This window comes from Aquarana catesbeiana, linkage group LG03 (genome assembly GCF_042186555.1).
Source record: "Aquarana catesbeiana isolate 2022-GZ linkage group LG03, ASM4218655v1, whole genome shotgun sequence".
Lineage (NCBI taxonomy): Eukaryota > Metazoa > Chordata > Amphibia > Anura > Ranidae > Aquarana > Aquarana catesbeiana.
Window position 1 is genome coordinate 556491700 of NC_133326.1, and position 16408 is coordinate 556508107.

Here is a 16408-nt window from a genome sequence, read left to right on the forward strand (position 1 = left end):
CTGCATCTATGCAATATGGTGTTAGTGCAATGTTCAAACAATAAAAAGTTAAAAAATACAAAAGAACGCATCCATGCGATTTGGTGCTACATCCATGTGATTCTATGCAATTCAGTGCTGTGTTGCTGTGCAATAATCAAATTAACAGTCCGATTTAGTGTTGCATCCATGCATTTCAGTGCTGCATCTATGCAATATAGCGTTAGTGCAATGTTCAAACAATAAAAAATGTAAAAATACAAAAAAATGCATCCATGCGATTTGGTGCTGCATCCATGTGATTCTATGCAATTCAGTGCTGTGTTGCTGTGCAATGATCAAATTAACAGTCCACAAATCTTCCACAATCCATTCATATGTTATTGTGAACACAAACTAAAGTGCTGTGTGCTCATACAAGTGCTCCCCCCCAGGTGATAGCCCCTCACCTTAGGGCGTGTGACCTTGCAATTAAGCTTGGTCCGAATGCGCCTTAGAACCTCTATGGGTTCGATGTTATATGCAGTGTCCTGGATAGATTTGCACTGGTGCCTCTGTTCCTCACAGCAGTCCCGTTTGCACCTCAATATATCAACACAAAAAGGACTTCATGGTGCAGTATGTACTAAATTTATTAATAAGCTTAATTGCAAGGTCACACGCCCTAAGGTGAGGGGCTATCACCTGGGGGGAGCACTTGTATGAGCACACAGCACTTTAGTTTGTGTTCACAATAACACATGAATGGATTGTGGAAGATCTGTGGACTGTTAATGTGATCATTGCACAGCAACACAGCACTGAATTGCATAGAATCAAATGAATGTAGCACCAAATCGCATGGATGCGTTTTTTTGTATTTTTTAATTTTTTATTGTTTGAACATTGCACTAACACTATATTGCATAGATGCAGCACTGAAATGCATGGATGCAAAAACTAAATCGCATGGATGTTTGTTTTGAATTATCTATTCATGTTTGAAAATTGCACAAGCTTTGTGGAATATTTGCAATACACAGGCTGTTTGGAGCACTTTTATCTATTTATCCATTCACCTATTTATTCATTCATTGAAGTTTATTGCACATTAATGTATAGTATTAATTATTTTGAATTAGAAATGAACCTGCATTTATCAAATGGTATCAGCTTTGTCTATAACCATAACTATAACCCAAAAACAACTGATAGAACTATTTGCTCGGGGGGATCAGTAGTGGGGGAGGTGTAGGCTAGTGGCCTCAGAATTCGGCCATGTCCTTCGTCCCGGTGCTCCACAAAAGAGCACCTGGGGGGGAGGAGGTCTTCCCAGGCTTAGTGTATCACCCCTTTGTATGATGGGGAGGGGAGGGAGGGGGGAGAGAAAAGGGGGGGGGGTGTGGGCGGAGAAGAGAGGGGGTGGGGGGAGGATAGGTGGGGGATACATCTGTGATCTGAGGGGTCCTATCGAGTACCTGTAACCATACCAATATACAAAGTGAGATCATAGGCATATACTCTCTTTAGATAAATCCAAGCAATTGGTTAAGGGGGCTAGCAGGTTCAGTTCAGGAGCCCTATGGAGAGGGTAGGGTGAAAAGAGCCATTTAACAAGTCACCAGTATGAAAAGGGTCTTCAGAGAAGCAGAGGTTTATTTCAGGTGGGTGGCGGGGGGAGGCCAGCGGGATGCGGCCTTGGGCGCTTTCTCCCGGTAACTTGGATCCATGGATCTGGGTGAGGCGGAGGGGCCGGTAGGGGGTCCCAGCCGGGAGTGGGTGAAACCGGGATATCCAGTTCTCTACAGAAAGATTGGAGATCTTCTGAATATCGTAAGGTGGTGGACCTCCCGTCTCTCTTTGCAGTGAGGCTGAAGGGGAAACCCCAGTGGTATCGGAAATCATGTTCTCTTAGTGAGGTGAGAAGTGGTTGTAAGGAGCGTCGTTGCTGAAGGGTGATCCACGACAGATCCGGGAAGAGCTGTATGGAGGCACCATCAAAGTCAATGGTGTGCATGTTGCGCGCTTTTCTCATAATGTCCTCCTTGAGGGTGTAGTTGTGTACCCTACAGATCACGTCTCGTGGTCTGGACCCAGGTCCGCGGGGGCGTAGGGCGCGATGGGCCCAGTCTAATTTAACTCTTTGGTGTTCCGGGCAGCCAGTACATTGTTGAAAATAGCTTGCAGAGTTGTAGGTAAATCTTCATCCTGGGTCGCCTCTGAGAGACTGCAGTCCCTGATGTTGTTACGCCTGCCCCTATTGTCAAGGTCCTCGAGATGGCGTTGAAAGTCCCTGAGAGTAGAGGCTTGTGATGCCAGGCGGTCGTGTATTTGTGAGAGTTCATGCTTAGTGTCGCAGGCTTCTTCCTCCAGAGATGTGACTTTAGTAGATAGCTGGTGGAGATCAGTGCGTAGCATGTTAAACTCGGATCTGCAGGTTTTGCGTACTTCTTGAATGAGCATACGGAAGTCCTGCTTTGACATAGTCTCGCCAGGAGGTATACACCTTGGGTTCAGCATCAGAGTCCGTTGTGGTGTGGACATAAGTCCTCTGTGCTGGGGCCGGATAGGTTGTTGGCAGGGGTAGTCTCCCTGGGGTGGTTGTGGGGGGGGGGGTAGTTTTGAGCTTTGTTTTCTTGGAGGATCCTTGCGGACGCCCTGCATGTGAATGAGCCCCCTGGAGCCCTGGTGACTGTGGGGTTTGGGGGGGTACTGGACCTGGGGTGAATCCCTCTGATGCGGAGAGAGAGAGGGAGCTCTGTCCCTAAGAGCCTGGAATCGCTGTGGGAGGGAGCAGGGGTCCCATTCAGGGATAGATGAGTCCCAGGAGGAGGATGGCTGGGTGGTGTAAGCAGATGGAGTTGGCGGGAGTTCCACAAGGCAGGGAGGGAACGGCAGTGAGAGGCTCTCCAGCAGGTGTCCTCCAGAAGGAGCAGGGGCCCTGATCAGGGAGCTAGCAGGGGGAGCTGGGACATGAGCAGCCAGGCGATCACCCTCAGAGCCATACCTGTTAGTCCTGTGTCCTGGAGGCTCATGGTGGAGGAGAGAAGAGTGCTGCTGTGCATGGAGCCGGCGCCTGCGCCATCTGCCATCTTGGCCGCATGTGGTCCCGTCGGAGCTCCGTGGCCGAAATACTCTGTGATGAGCGGCAGGGGAGCAGTGGAGGACCTGGTGGAATGTACCCAGGGGTCAGCTTCTTTATTATTTTGCGGTTTGCCCATGGTTATCGGTGCCATTATGAAGGGATTAGCGGTGTGCAGGCAGGCCAGGCTGGGAGCTTCAGAGAGACACGTTTGTTCCAGAAGCAATCCAAGCCACGCCCCGATCGGACACTTTTAACACTATTTTAGGACCAGTGACACTTATACAGCGATCAGTGCTAAATAAAATTGTCCCGTTACTATGTGACTGGCTGTGTCCAATCGCAGCCAGTCACAAATGTCAGCAAACAGTGGTATCTCACTGTTGCCGGGTTCTCCTCCTCACACATCGATCCAGTGTGAGGGGGAGATCTGGAAACAGTGTGTTACTTTTACAGTGTACAGTACTGTGCCCCGATTGCCCCCAAAATAAAAAGGACCTGCCTAAGTCCATCAGAGTACCTGTCTGTAAGCCCATCTGAATACCTGTCTGTGAGCCCATCAGAATATCCGGGTACCAGTCTCCAGCCCAGAGTACCCGAGTACTTATCTGCAGCCCAGCGTATCGGAGTACCTATCTGCAGCCCAGAGTAACCGATTACCTATCTGCAGCCCAGAGTAACCGAGTACCTAACTACAGCCCATCAGAGTACCTGAGTACCTATCTGCAGCCCATCAGAGTACCTAAGTACCTATATGCAGCCAGAGTACCCGAGTACCTGTCTCCAGCCCATCAGAGTACCAGAGTACCTGTCTTCAGCCCATCAGAGTACCTGAGTACCTACCTCCAGCCCATCAGTGTACCTGAGTACCTATCTTCAGGCCATCAGAGTACACGAGTACCTGTCTCCAGCCCATTTGAGTACCTATCTGCAGCCCATCAGAGTACCTGAGTACCTATCTGAAGGCCATCAGAGTACCTGAGTACCTGTCTTCAGGCCATCAGAGTACCCGAGTACCTGTCTCCAGCCCACCAGAGTAACCAAGTACCTGTCTGCAGCCCATCAGAGTACACAAGTACCTGTTGGAGACAGCCCATCAGAGTACCCGAGTACTCAAGCCTATCAGAGTGCCCGAGTACCTGTCTCTAGTCCATCAGAGTACACGTTTACCTGTTGGAGACAGCCCATCAGATTAACCAAGTACTTGTCTCCAGCCCATCAGAGTAACCGTCTCCAGCCCATCAGAGTAACCGAATACCTAACTGCAGCCCATCAGAAAATGGGAAAAATTACTACTTCAAATAACTCACCATGCCTCTTACTAAATACCTGGGATTGTCTACTTTCCAAAAAGGGGGGTATTTGTACTGTCCTGACATTTTAGGGCCTCAAGAAATTAGCTTGTAGACTCTATAACTTTCACACAGACCAAATAATATACACTTATTTGGGTTATTTTTACCAAAGATATGTAGCATTATAAATTTTGGCCCAAGTTTATGAAAAAAAATTACTTATTTACAAAATGTTATAATAGAAACTAAACACAAAGTGTTTTTGTTTTCAAAATGTTCACTCTTTTTCTGCTTATAATGCAAAAATATAAAAAAACTAGTGATGATTAAATACCACCAAAAGAAAGCTCTGTGTGAAAAAAATGATAAAAATTTTGTTTGGGTACAGTGTAACATGAGTAATTGTCATTCAAAGTGTGAGAGCACTGAAAGCTTGGTCTGGGCAGGAAGGGGGTAAAAGTGCCCTGTATTGAAGTGGTTAAGTACCAGATTGTGAATTGGCGGTCATAAAAATACAAGGAATTGTGTTAGAAATTATGTGTATAACCCTATAGAACAAACAGACAGTGCACAGTCCACATGGGCTTTGCTACTTAACCGCTGACAGGAAACAGGAAACTTTTAGTACAGAAAAAAGACAGAGTTTAACCATAGAGCTACAAACTTATAAACACTGCCATCTACTAGATAAAGAATATATATGTAGTTGTTGTACAAAAAATACATGAACAATGTATTCCAACAAATTGGATTCCAAAAGTGACGATTGACATTGGGTTTCAAAAGGAGACAAGGAGCTGGGAAACAAAGTGGAAACAAAGTGGATACTAACCTTAAAAAGTGGCACACATGAGAAAGGAAGAAAGAGTCATCCTGGAGCTGATCCTAAAGAAACCTGCTACACTATTGGGCATCTAATTGGCATTACGACACCCAGTGGAAGCATCAGTGCATTTTTAGTCTTGATACTGAGCCTGTGCTGTTGAAATGCACAGGAAATAATTGTAAGTCAAATCTATTATTATGAACATGGAACATTAAACAAGAGAAAATCTTTTTAGGCACCAATAACTTAAAGTGGAATTCCAGCTTTCAATTAACTAGCTTTAAAATGGTCTCCTCCCCCTCCTAACACCTATGCTAACTAAATTTTGTAAGAAAGATGTATTACCTATTTTAAGGCCGCTCCCTGTGTAAGCCAGCGGCAGCTAGAGGGCAGAGGAGAGAGCATTCTAACAATGGCTGGTAAAGCCTGGAGCATTGATGTCACTAACAGACTTCAAAGACCCATCTGTTGTCGGCGCTCCCTCCTCTCCCCTGCAGCTGCGCTGGCTAACACAGTGGACCTGGATAACACGAGCAGAGCGTCCTGAAAATAGGTAAGTATATACATCTTTCTTACACAGGTTAGTTGGCATAAGTGTTAGGAGGTAGAAGGGACAGTTTTAAGGCTAGTTAGGTGTAATCTGGAATTCTACTTTAATGATAACCTGTCACCTACTTAAAAAATACAGGTAAAGGGACAGATAAATCGAGTATTTCAAATGCTTACTTGAAATTCTTTTTCTTGTTGTAAAGAATTATTTTTATCGACTGCAGTATGTATCCGAAATTGCTTGAAAATTTCACTACTCCAGGAGTCAATTCCCTAGAACAACCTCCTTTCCTCTTCTGTAATTGTCTAAATAATGTCTGTACTGGCCCAGCTTTCCTACCCCTCACCTCCCTAGATAACCTTTTATGTAGCTGCCAGCGGAGAAGTAAAGGGGAATACTATAGATTATCACTTGAGTGAATTGCTGCCATCACATCCAAGATGGCAATGCCCAACAGCAGTCTCAGGGGTTTGGACGTCTACACATGGTAGACTTTTACGAGTATACACCATGCACAAAATACATTAACCACTTCAGCCCCGGACCATTTGGCTGCCTAAAGACCAGAGGTCTTTTTACAATTTGGCACTGCGCTGCTTTAACTGATGATTGCGCGGTCATGCAATGCTGTACCCAAACAAAATTTGCGTCCTTTTCTTCCCACAAATAGAGCTTTCTTTTGATGGTATTTGATCACCTCTGCGTTTTTTATTTTTTGCACTATAAATGGAAAAAGACCGAAAATTTTGAAAAAAAAATGATATTTTCTACTTTTTGTTATAAAAAAAATCCAATAAACTCAATTTTAGTCATACATTTAGGCCAAAATGTATTCAGCCACATGTCTTTGGTAAAAAAAAATGTCAATAAGCGTATATTTATTGGTTTGCGCAAAAGTTATAGCGTCTACAAACTAGGGTACATTTTCTGGAATTTACACAGCTTTTAGTTTATGACTGCCTATGTCATTTCTTGAGGTGCTAAAATGGCAGGGCAGTACAAACCCCCCCACATGACCCCATTTTGGAAAGTAGACACCCCAAGGAAATTGCTGAGAGGCATGCTGAGCCCATTGAATATTTATTTTTTTGTCCCAAGTGATTGAATAATGACAAAAAAAAAAAAAAATTACAAAAAGTTGTCACTAAATGATATATTGCTCACACAGGCCATGGGCATATGTGGAATTGCACCCCAAAATACATTCAGCTGCTTCTTCTGAGTATGGGGATACCACATGTGTGGGACTTTTTGGGAGCCTAGCGGCATACGGGGCCCCGAAAACCAATCACCGCCTTCAGGATTTCTAAGGGCGTAAATTTTTGATTTCACTCCTCACTACCTATCACAGTTTTGAAGGCCATAAAATGCCCAGATGGCACAAACCCCCCCAAATGACCCCATTTTGGAAAGTAGACACCCCAAGCTATTTGCTGAGAGGCATGTTGAGTCCATGGAATATTTTATATTTTGACACAAGTTGCGGGAAAGTGACAAATGTTTTTTTTTTGCACAAAGTTGTCACTAAATGATATATTGCTCACACAGGCCATGGGCATATGTGGAATTGCACCCCAAAATACATTTAGCTGCTTCTCCTGAGTATGGGGATACCACAGTGTGTGGGACTTTTTGGGAGCCTAGCTGCGTACGGGGCCCCGAAAACCAATCACCACCTTCAGGATTTCTAAGGGTGTAAATTTTTGATTTCACTCTTCACTGCCTATCACAGTTTCGAAGGCCATGGAATGCCCAGGTGGCACAAAACCCCCCCCAAATGACCCCATTTTGGAAAGTAGACACCCCAAGCTATTTTCTGAGAGGCATGGTGAGTATTTTGCAGCTCTCATTTGTTTTTGAAAATGAAGAAAGACAAGAAAAAACTTTTTTTTTTTCTTTTTTCACTTTTCAAAACTTTGTGACAAAAACTGAGGTCTGCAAAATACTCACTATACCTCTCAGCAAATAGCTTGGGGTGTCTACTTTCCAAAATGGGGTCATTTGGGGGGGTGGTTTGTGCCACCTGGGCATTCCATGGCCTCCGAAACTGTGACAGGCAGTGAAGAGTGAAATCAAAAATTTACGCCCTTAGAAAGCCTGAAGGCAGTGCTTGGTTTTCGGGGTCCCGTACGCGGCTAGGCTCCCAAAAAGTCTCACACATGTGGTATCCCCGTACTCAGGAGAAGCAACAGAATGTATTTTGGGGTGTAATTTCACATATTCCCATGGCATGTTTGAGCAATATATCATTTAGTGACAACTTTGTGCAAAAAAAAAAAAAAGAATTTGTCTCTTTCCCGCAACTTGTGTCAAAATATAAGATATTCCATGGACTCGACATGACTCTCAGCAAATAGCTTGGGGTGTCTACTTTCCAAAGTGGGGTCATTTGGGGGGGTTTTGAACTGTCCTGGCATTTTATGCACAACATTTAGAAGTTTATGTCACACATCACCCACTCTTCTAACCACTTGAAGACAAAGCCCTTTCTGACACTTTTTGTTTACATGAAAAAATTATTTTTTTTTGCAAGAAAATTACTTTGAACCCCAAACATTATATATTTTTTTAAAGCAAATGCCCTACAGATTAAAATGGTGGGTGTTTCATTTTTTTTTTTCCACACAGTATTTGCGCAGCGATTTTTCAAACGCATTTTTTGGGGAAAAAACACACTTTTTTAAATTTTAATGCACTAAAACACACTATATTGCCCAAATGTTTGATGAAATAATCTTAGGCTGAGTACATGGATACCAAACATGACATGCTTTAAAATTGCGCACAAACATGCAGTGGCGACAAACTAAATACATTTTTAAAAGCCTTTAAAAGCCTTTACAGGTTACCACTTTAGATTTACAGAGGAGGTCTACTGCTAAAATTACTGCCCTCAATCTGACATTCGCGGTGACACCTCACATGCATGGTGCAATTGCTGTTTACATTTGATGCCAGACCGACGCTTGCGTTGGCCTTTGCACGAGAGCAGGGGGGGACAGGGGTGCTTTTTTAAAATTTTTTTTTCTTTATTATTTTTTTACTTTTTTATCTTATTTTTAAACTGTTACTTTCATTTTTTTTTAAATCATTTTTATTGTTATCTCAGGGAATGTAAATATCCCCTATGATAGCAATAGGTAGTGACAGGTACTCTTTTTTGAAAAAATTGGGGTCTATTAGACCCTAGATCTCTCCTCTGCCCTCAAAGCATCTGACCACACCAAGATCGGTGTGATAAAATGCTTTCCCAATTTCCCAATGTGCTGTTTACATCCGGCGAAATCTAAGTCATGAAATGCTCATAGCTTCCGGTTTCTTAGGCCATAGAGATGTTTGGAGCCACTCTGGTCTCTGATCAGCTCTATGGTCAGCTGGCTGAATCACCGGCTGCATTCTCAGGTTCTCTGTTGAGACAGGAGAGCCAGAGAAAAACACGGAAGATGGTGGGGGGGCATTCCCTCCCACTGCTTGTAAAAGCAGTCTAGAGGCTAATTAGCTGCTAGGATTGCTTTTACATGAAAGCCGACCACTGGCTGAAAAGAATGATACCAAGATGATACCTAAACCTGCAGGCATCATTCTGGTATAACCACTCAAAGTCGTGAATGGCGTACCCGAAGACAAAAAAATGGTTAACAATAAAACACAGTAAACGGTAAAGTATAAAAAATTGCATACTGTAATAATCGAGTTATTTACTGTATTAATAACTATATTTCAATAATTCATATTGATGAGAAAAGTTCCAAGAAAAATCTGTTAAGTTCTCGTGTAAAATCTCCAAAATTGATTTAATGATCAATTAGCAAAATGTTACAAAAACAATGTCAAAATGTAGAATACAAAAATAGATTATTCTTAAAATAAAGTTTAAATCAGATATGTCTGTGTGTATATCTTGAGATCTGTGTGTGTGTGTGTGTGTGTGTGTTGATGGAGAGCTGCAGTGCATCTGTCCCTCTCCCCACAGCCTGTCTGTACTCCTTCAATTAACTCCCACCTTTCCCAAAGAGGCTGGCTTAAAAACGGTTCGTTATAGTCCCATAGAAAAGACCGGGAAATTTGAATTACTCCTTCCAACATTCCTAAGGGCGGGGCTATGAACTATATGAAAAAGCTATCTTTTAAGAATCATTTAACTTACAATATATACATTTCCTTTAAACATATAAAATCCTACATATCAGTATACATATATGTAAAATGCAGTGTTCTTATTAATATCCTAATCAAAAAATATAGCAATGTAAAGAAACAGCTTATATTCTTAACATACTGAAACTTTGTGTCTTTGGAAAGACTGTAATCTAATCTTCTTACGATGGGGGAGGTGAAATGGTCTACACTAAATTGTATCCATATGTGAGATGAATCTCTCCCAAGAAATGCATACTAAGCCTAAACCAGCATAAACTTTCATGAGTATAAAAACCTATATAACTTCACCTTTTCCATACATAGAAGATATATATATATTTATATATATATTTATATATATAATTCAATTATCACAAGAACTCAACCATTCATAAATTCTGATATTCTAACATTTCCCTCTCAAAATGATTGATTTATCCAATCTTATCATTTTTAAATCTAAATCTGAATCTAACTCTAAATTCATTTATACCTCAAACGCATCACATCCGTATTCATTCATGCCCAAAGATCTTAAGATAATTGACTCAAATATATATTTTCAAATGTGATTCTATATAAGGAAAAGTGAATTCATAACCCTTCATCTTCATATACCATAAAAAATATTTTCACAATTATTATTTTCTTTTTCTTTTACCAAATAAATCAATCCCCTTAATTTCATGATTCATAAATGTAACATTGTTGTACAATACTTTGAAATATAAATATCACTTCAGAAATTTGTTTCATATTTTCCCTCCAAATTGTGTTTAACATAAATCTATAATCCATAAAACTTTTCTAATAACCTTGTCAAAATTAAAACATAAAATATGTTCTTAACTTCAATTTGTTCATATAAGTGAGATGATTTCAAAACTAAATACATATTACAATGTAAAGTTAATCCTATCTTGTTTATGTACCTTTAAGAAAAATGTACTCTGTCTTAATTAACACCAGATGTTCCCTCTAACTAGAATGACTCTATTGTAGGGATGTTTAACCCTTTCAACTCTGAAAATACACTATATATGAGTGTAAAAATGATGTGTAAAAAAATATCTCATCTTGATATAATAAACATGTCCTGTCACATAAAAATGATATATAAAAACTGCAATATATCTGATGGATAAATGATTTCATCAGTAGTCAAAAAAACTAAAAAGTCCATTGTTTTTAGAATGTCCTCTCTTATCAGAGGTTCTCGAGAATTTTTCTTCTTCTTCTTCTTCCTGCACTCTGTAAAGTTGGAAAAGCTTTATTGAACATTAAAATGACAACAATAATTATAACGAATGAATCTCTTCTGTCAATTCTTCTCCCAGAACTGATATTCTTAAACTTCAAGATTTTGTTCCCATCTGGAAGGTCTAGAAATATTAAATTTCTTTCTTTTGGTGACTTACAAGTCAGATCCTAAAAAAGAATGCAGTATCATTATTGAGAATTTAAATACATGCAAAATATACCTTCATTTACTTATTCATTTTATATACCAAAATTCTAATATTTTATTATGACATACAAACCATATTTTAATAATAACATTTCTAATTACCTTACTTTGCTCTATTTTTCTTAAAATTACCTATACTCTAATTTATTATTCTGTGTATATAAACGACAGGACGCAATTTCTCTTTTTTTAGTCATAATATAAAATCTTGTTTTCATAAACTAAATAAAAGATTTTAAATTACCCCAGAAGACAAAAGCGAATTATATATTCATTCACTTCTAACATTTTCAATTCAGCATTTTCTGTAGAATTTTTGCTGAATAGTATAACCATTCTTTGGGTAACACCTAGAAAGACCTGTTGAACAATTCTTAATATTATTAACAAATCCTGTCTCAAAGCATCTCTCAGCACTTGTTCTAACAATCCAATTGATAGGCTTTCTGAATAAATTTAGCTGAGAATGTTCTGTTATCACATCTACCTCTATGGGTTTAGATTTTAAAGTTTTAAAAAATGGGCAATATTTGTCATATAATTCTCCTGAATGAATTCTCTTAAAAAGAATTATTAATGACAGATCAGGTGTCCGTAATATGATCATCCTAGATCTCACAATCTTTTCTGTTACTTTGACTGCAAAATAAACACTTAACAATTGCTTCATATTTGTGTCAAAAGTCTTTTCCATATTTGTCAAACCTCTGGAGAAAAAACCTATTATTTTCGGTTCACCATCTTTTACCTGAAATAAAATTACTGAGATGGAATTCTCAGATACCTTAGTAGACAATAAAACAGGCATAGACATTCCAATTTCGATTGTATGCAATGAAACAGCATTCTGCAAATCTTTTTTCAACATTTCAAAAACATCTGTATGGGTTTGAGACCATTCATCAAACACAACATCTTTTTGTTTCAGGAAATCAAATAATGGTTTAACTTTATCATCATATTCCTGTAAAAACTCTTTGCAAGAATTTACCTCACTCAAAAATTGATATAATGCCTTGTAAGATATTGGAACTGGAATAGCAGAAATGTTTCTAACTTTTTCCTGTGATAACATTCTCTGTCCATGACTAATTTGCATATGAAGAAAGTTAACTTTATCTTTCATTAACTGAACTGACTCTGTGTTTAATTTCAATACTGCTGTTTGTAACAGAGTAAATAACTCTGTCAACAGATTGACATGCTCCTCTGTATTTTGGGTAGACAACAAAATTTTGTCCACATGCTGGAAAACACATTTTGGTCTAGAAAATTTTGATAAAACTTTCTCCAAGCACTCGTGCACTATTCCGTCACTGATTTCCATTTCTGGAATTATTCTAGTGAAGGCATAAGTTTCTTTATTGAAACTGAAGGCAAGTTTATAATGACAGCTGTTTGTTACTGGTACTGAAAAATGACTATTGGAAATTTCCAGTACTGAAAATACTTTGGCCTTGGCATCCATTTGTGACATTAAATTTAAATTAGGAACAATAGGTTTGTTATTTGTGATGCATTTATTCAGTGATCTTAAATCAACTGATAAAGAATACGAATCATCAGCATTCTTGATAGGCCAAATACAATTATTTACCACTGATTGTGCCTTCTTTAATATTCCTTGTTGTAAAAATGATTGTACAATGTCAGAAACTGGACCTATTGATTCTTGTGGCAACTTATTTTGAATTTGGGGTTCAGGGTCTCGTCCCTCAATTTCTATCTCAATATCTTTAAACAAACCTGTATCCATTTTGTTCTGACTCCAAAGACTTTCATGTGCTCTTACTGATTGTTCCAATTCGAGATTGGTTCCTGTGTGTGGCCAATTAAAATCTGAAGAAATGTCAGCGACTGCTGTACAAATACTTCCAACATTATTGTACATGGAAGAATCTATTAACCTAGATTTGGGCCTAGATGAATCTTTCCATATAGTAGAATTACTTAAATCAATAATCCAATCTAATTTACTAATCACATCCATGCCTAAAATATTCTCTGTATTTTGGCAACACCAGATGTCCATTTTAGTTTTTAAAACTCCCGGAATCTCGAAATTCACACCAGAAACTTTAGCTGCAACTGTATTTCCTTTTCCATTGAAACCAATTAAATTACATTTTGGAGAATCAATATTCACATGTAATTTGTTTTTAGTTAAACTGAGTTTAGATCCTAAATCTATTAACCATTTAGTATTCTTGCCATTTAATAAACCATGTAACCATGGCCTTCCACTTTCATCTAATAAAAGTGAAGTCACATATTTTAATGTTGGAGATGACTCAGAACCTTTTTCCCTAAATCCTGATGGTGATAGAAGTAATCCATCCCTCTCATTTTCATCATTGTTTTTCATATTGATTGAACTGTCATTAACAGTCAATGTACTGATCTGTTTGACTTCTGAAGCATAAGGCAAATCAGTCAAACAATTGTTTGAAGAAGAAAGAATATATTACTCAGAAATATGTTCTGTATTTTCTACTTTCAAAGTTTTCCTTTGTGTAGTATGTAGGGAAGTATTTCCTGTCTGCTCTGAAACTTTAGTTCTGCCTGTGACGTGTATCTCACCATCTCTGGGTGTGGCCTTACACGTGGCACTCTGAACGCCATTTTGTAATATATCTAAACGGCGTCTGCATTCAGCAGCTTTATTCAGTATTTTTGTTTTAAGCAAAACTTCATTTTCCTGGTCATCAACCTTGAAAAACCGCATATCTTGTACAAAAGGCTTCTGCATAGAATCTGCAGTAACATTCATAGAGTCTGCATTAACATTAATCTCTAAACTCTTGCTTGACTCTGCTTTAAACTTTACATTATTCTGTAACTCAGACAACTGAATATCCTTTATTTGAATTGCACTCTGCAAATCATCTATCCTTTCAGTCAAAATCTGACAATTAGTACATAAACTATTGTCCTTTATTTCCTCTTTTGTACCAACTACATTGCTTTCAAAAACTCCTGATATCATTGTATCATAAACTTTAATCAACTTAATCAAATTCCTAACCTGTTTGCTGAGTTTCTTAAATGTAAATTTTGACTTTTGTATTTTCTTATTAGCCTGTAAGCATTCATTGAACATGTAACACCATAATTCATCATCTTTAACAAACTTTGACAAATTTTTAAATTCTAAATCACTCTCACTGGATAATTCATGAATTAAATCAATCCATAACTTACCAATGTAAGACGGCTTCCTTCATGTAACACGCGTTCCCTCTCTTGGCGGGAAATTACGTCATCAAGAAACAGATTTTTCTTGTACGTGCACAAACATCTCACCGATTCTGATCTTTCTTTTCCTTCCAAGTTCAATTCAATGATGCCGAAAATGAGCTTTTTCGATTTCTCCTGAAAGCTTGTCTGAATAATCACTGTTTTTGCTGATATTCCCTCTCGACAAGCGGAAGGAGAAATTATAGAAAAAAAAATTCGATATTCGGACAAAAAGAATCTGGCAAATGGCTCGCCACTGTAATAATCGAGTTATTTACTGTATTAATAACTATATTTCAATAATTCATATTGATGAGAAAAGTTCCAAGAAAAATCTGTTAAGTTCTCGTGTAAAATCTCCAAAATTGATTTAATGATCAATTAGCAAAATGTTACAAAAACAATGTCAAAATGTAGAATACAAAAATAGATTATTCTTAAAATAAAGTTTAAATCAGATATGTCTGTGTGTATATCTTGAGATCTGTGTGTGTGTGTGTGTTGATGGAGAGCTGCAGTGCATCTGTCCCTCTCCCCACAGCCTGTCTGTACTCCTTCAATTAACTCCCACCTTTCCCAAAGAGGCTGGCTTAAAAACGGTTCGTTATAGTCCCATAGAAAAGACCGGGAAATTTGAATTACTCCTTCCAACATTCCTAAGGGCGGGGCTATGAACTATATGAAAAAGCTATCTTTTAAGAATCATTTAACTTACAATATATACATTTCCTTTAAACATATAAAATCCTACATATCAGTATACATATATGTAAAATGCAGTGTTCTTATTAATATCCTAATCAAAAAATATAGCAATGTAAAGAAACAGCTTATATTCTTAACATACTGAAACTTTGTGTCTTTGGAAAGACTGTAATCTAATCTTCTTACGATGGGGGAGGTGAAATGGTCTACACTAAATTGTATCCATATGTGAGATGAATCTCTCCCAAGAAATGCATACTAAGCCTAAACCAGCATAAACTTTCATGAGTATAAAAACCTATATAACTTCACCTTTTCCATACATAGAAGATATATATATATTTATATATATATTTATATATATAATTCAATTATCACAAGAACTCAACCATTCATAAATTCTGATATTCTAACACATACCTGAAAAGCAAACTTGATAAAACATAATAACAATAAAACATTGTAGAATAGAATACAGTAAAAAAGAGCAGAACAATAGAGAGAGAATAGAGAGAGAGAGAACAATAAAACGACAACTATTTTTTTTTATTTTATATATATATTTTTTTTTTTTTTTTTTTTTACACTTTTTTTTGTAACTAACTTTTATAACTGTAACCGGTTCCAGGTTCGGGTCTCTCAAAATGCGATGGCATCTTGGGAGACCCTGTGAAAGTGCGCCTAGTCTGTGCAATGCTGTACCCTACGCTAATACTCAACTAGTGAATGGTAGCGTTCAAAACATTCACCAATGCAAAGACCAGGATTGTCAGGACAGGAGGGACAATAATACCGGGTGTCACGCCTATATCCGCGCTTGCTGCAGACACGACATCTTTTTTGGGGGGGGTTCGTTGGGTAGGGGTACTCGGGAGGACATAAAGAAAATGCCTCTCATGCAGCCGACTGCATTTGGTTGGGGATGTGAATAGGGGAAGTACGGGCGCTGCAGAAGTGGTGGGTTCCCAATTAGGATTGGCGAATGCAGCAGGAAGGGCATGATGGGCACGACGGGCCTGTGTTTGTCTTCTTCTTGGTGGCAGCGGAACACTACTTGTGCTTGCCACCTCACCAGCTTGAACTGCACTTATGGGACTCGCCACATCACCAAGTGTTACTGCAGTGCTGGTTTGACTATGACCGGGGT

At 38.8% G+C, this 16408-nt stretch overlaps 1 long non-coding RNA gene across 1 annotated transcript; it reads right to left on the reverse strand.

Moving 5' to 3' along the window:
• Nucleotides 1-9389: 9389 nt before the first annotated feature.
• On the reverse strand, nucleotides 9390-15583 carry LOC141132821 (uncharacterized). The gene is made up of 2 exons (XR_012242967.1): nucleotides 14521-15583; nucleotides 9390-11279 (listed from the first exon to the last, which is right to left on the reverse strand). It is a non-coding gene; the product is annotated as an uncharacterized lncRNA (long non-coding RNA).
• Between the last annotated feature and the right edge of the window lie 825 nt (nucleotides 15584-16408).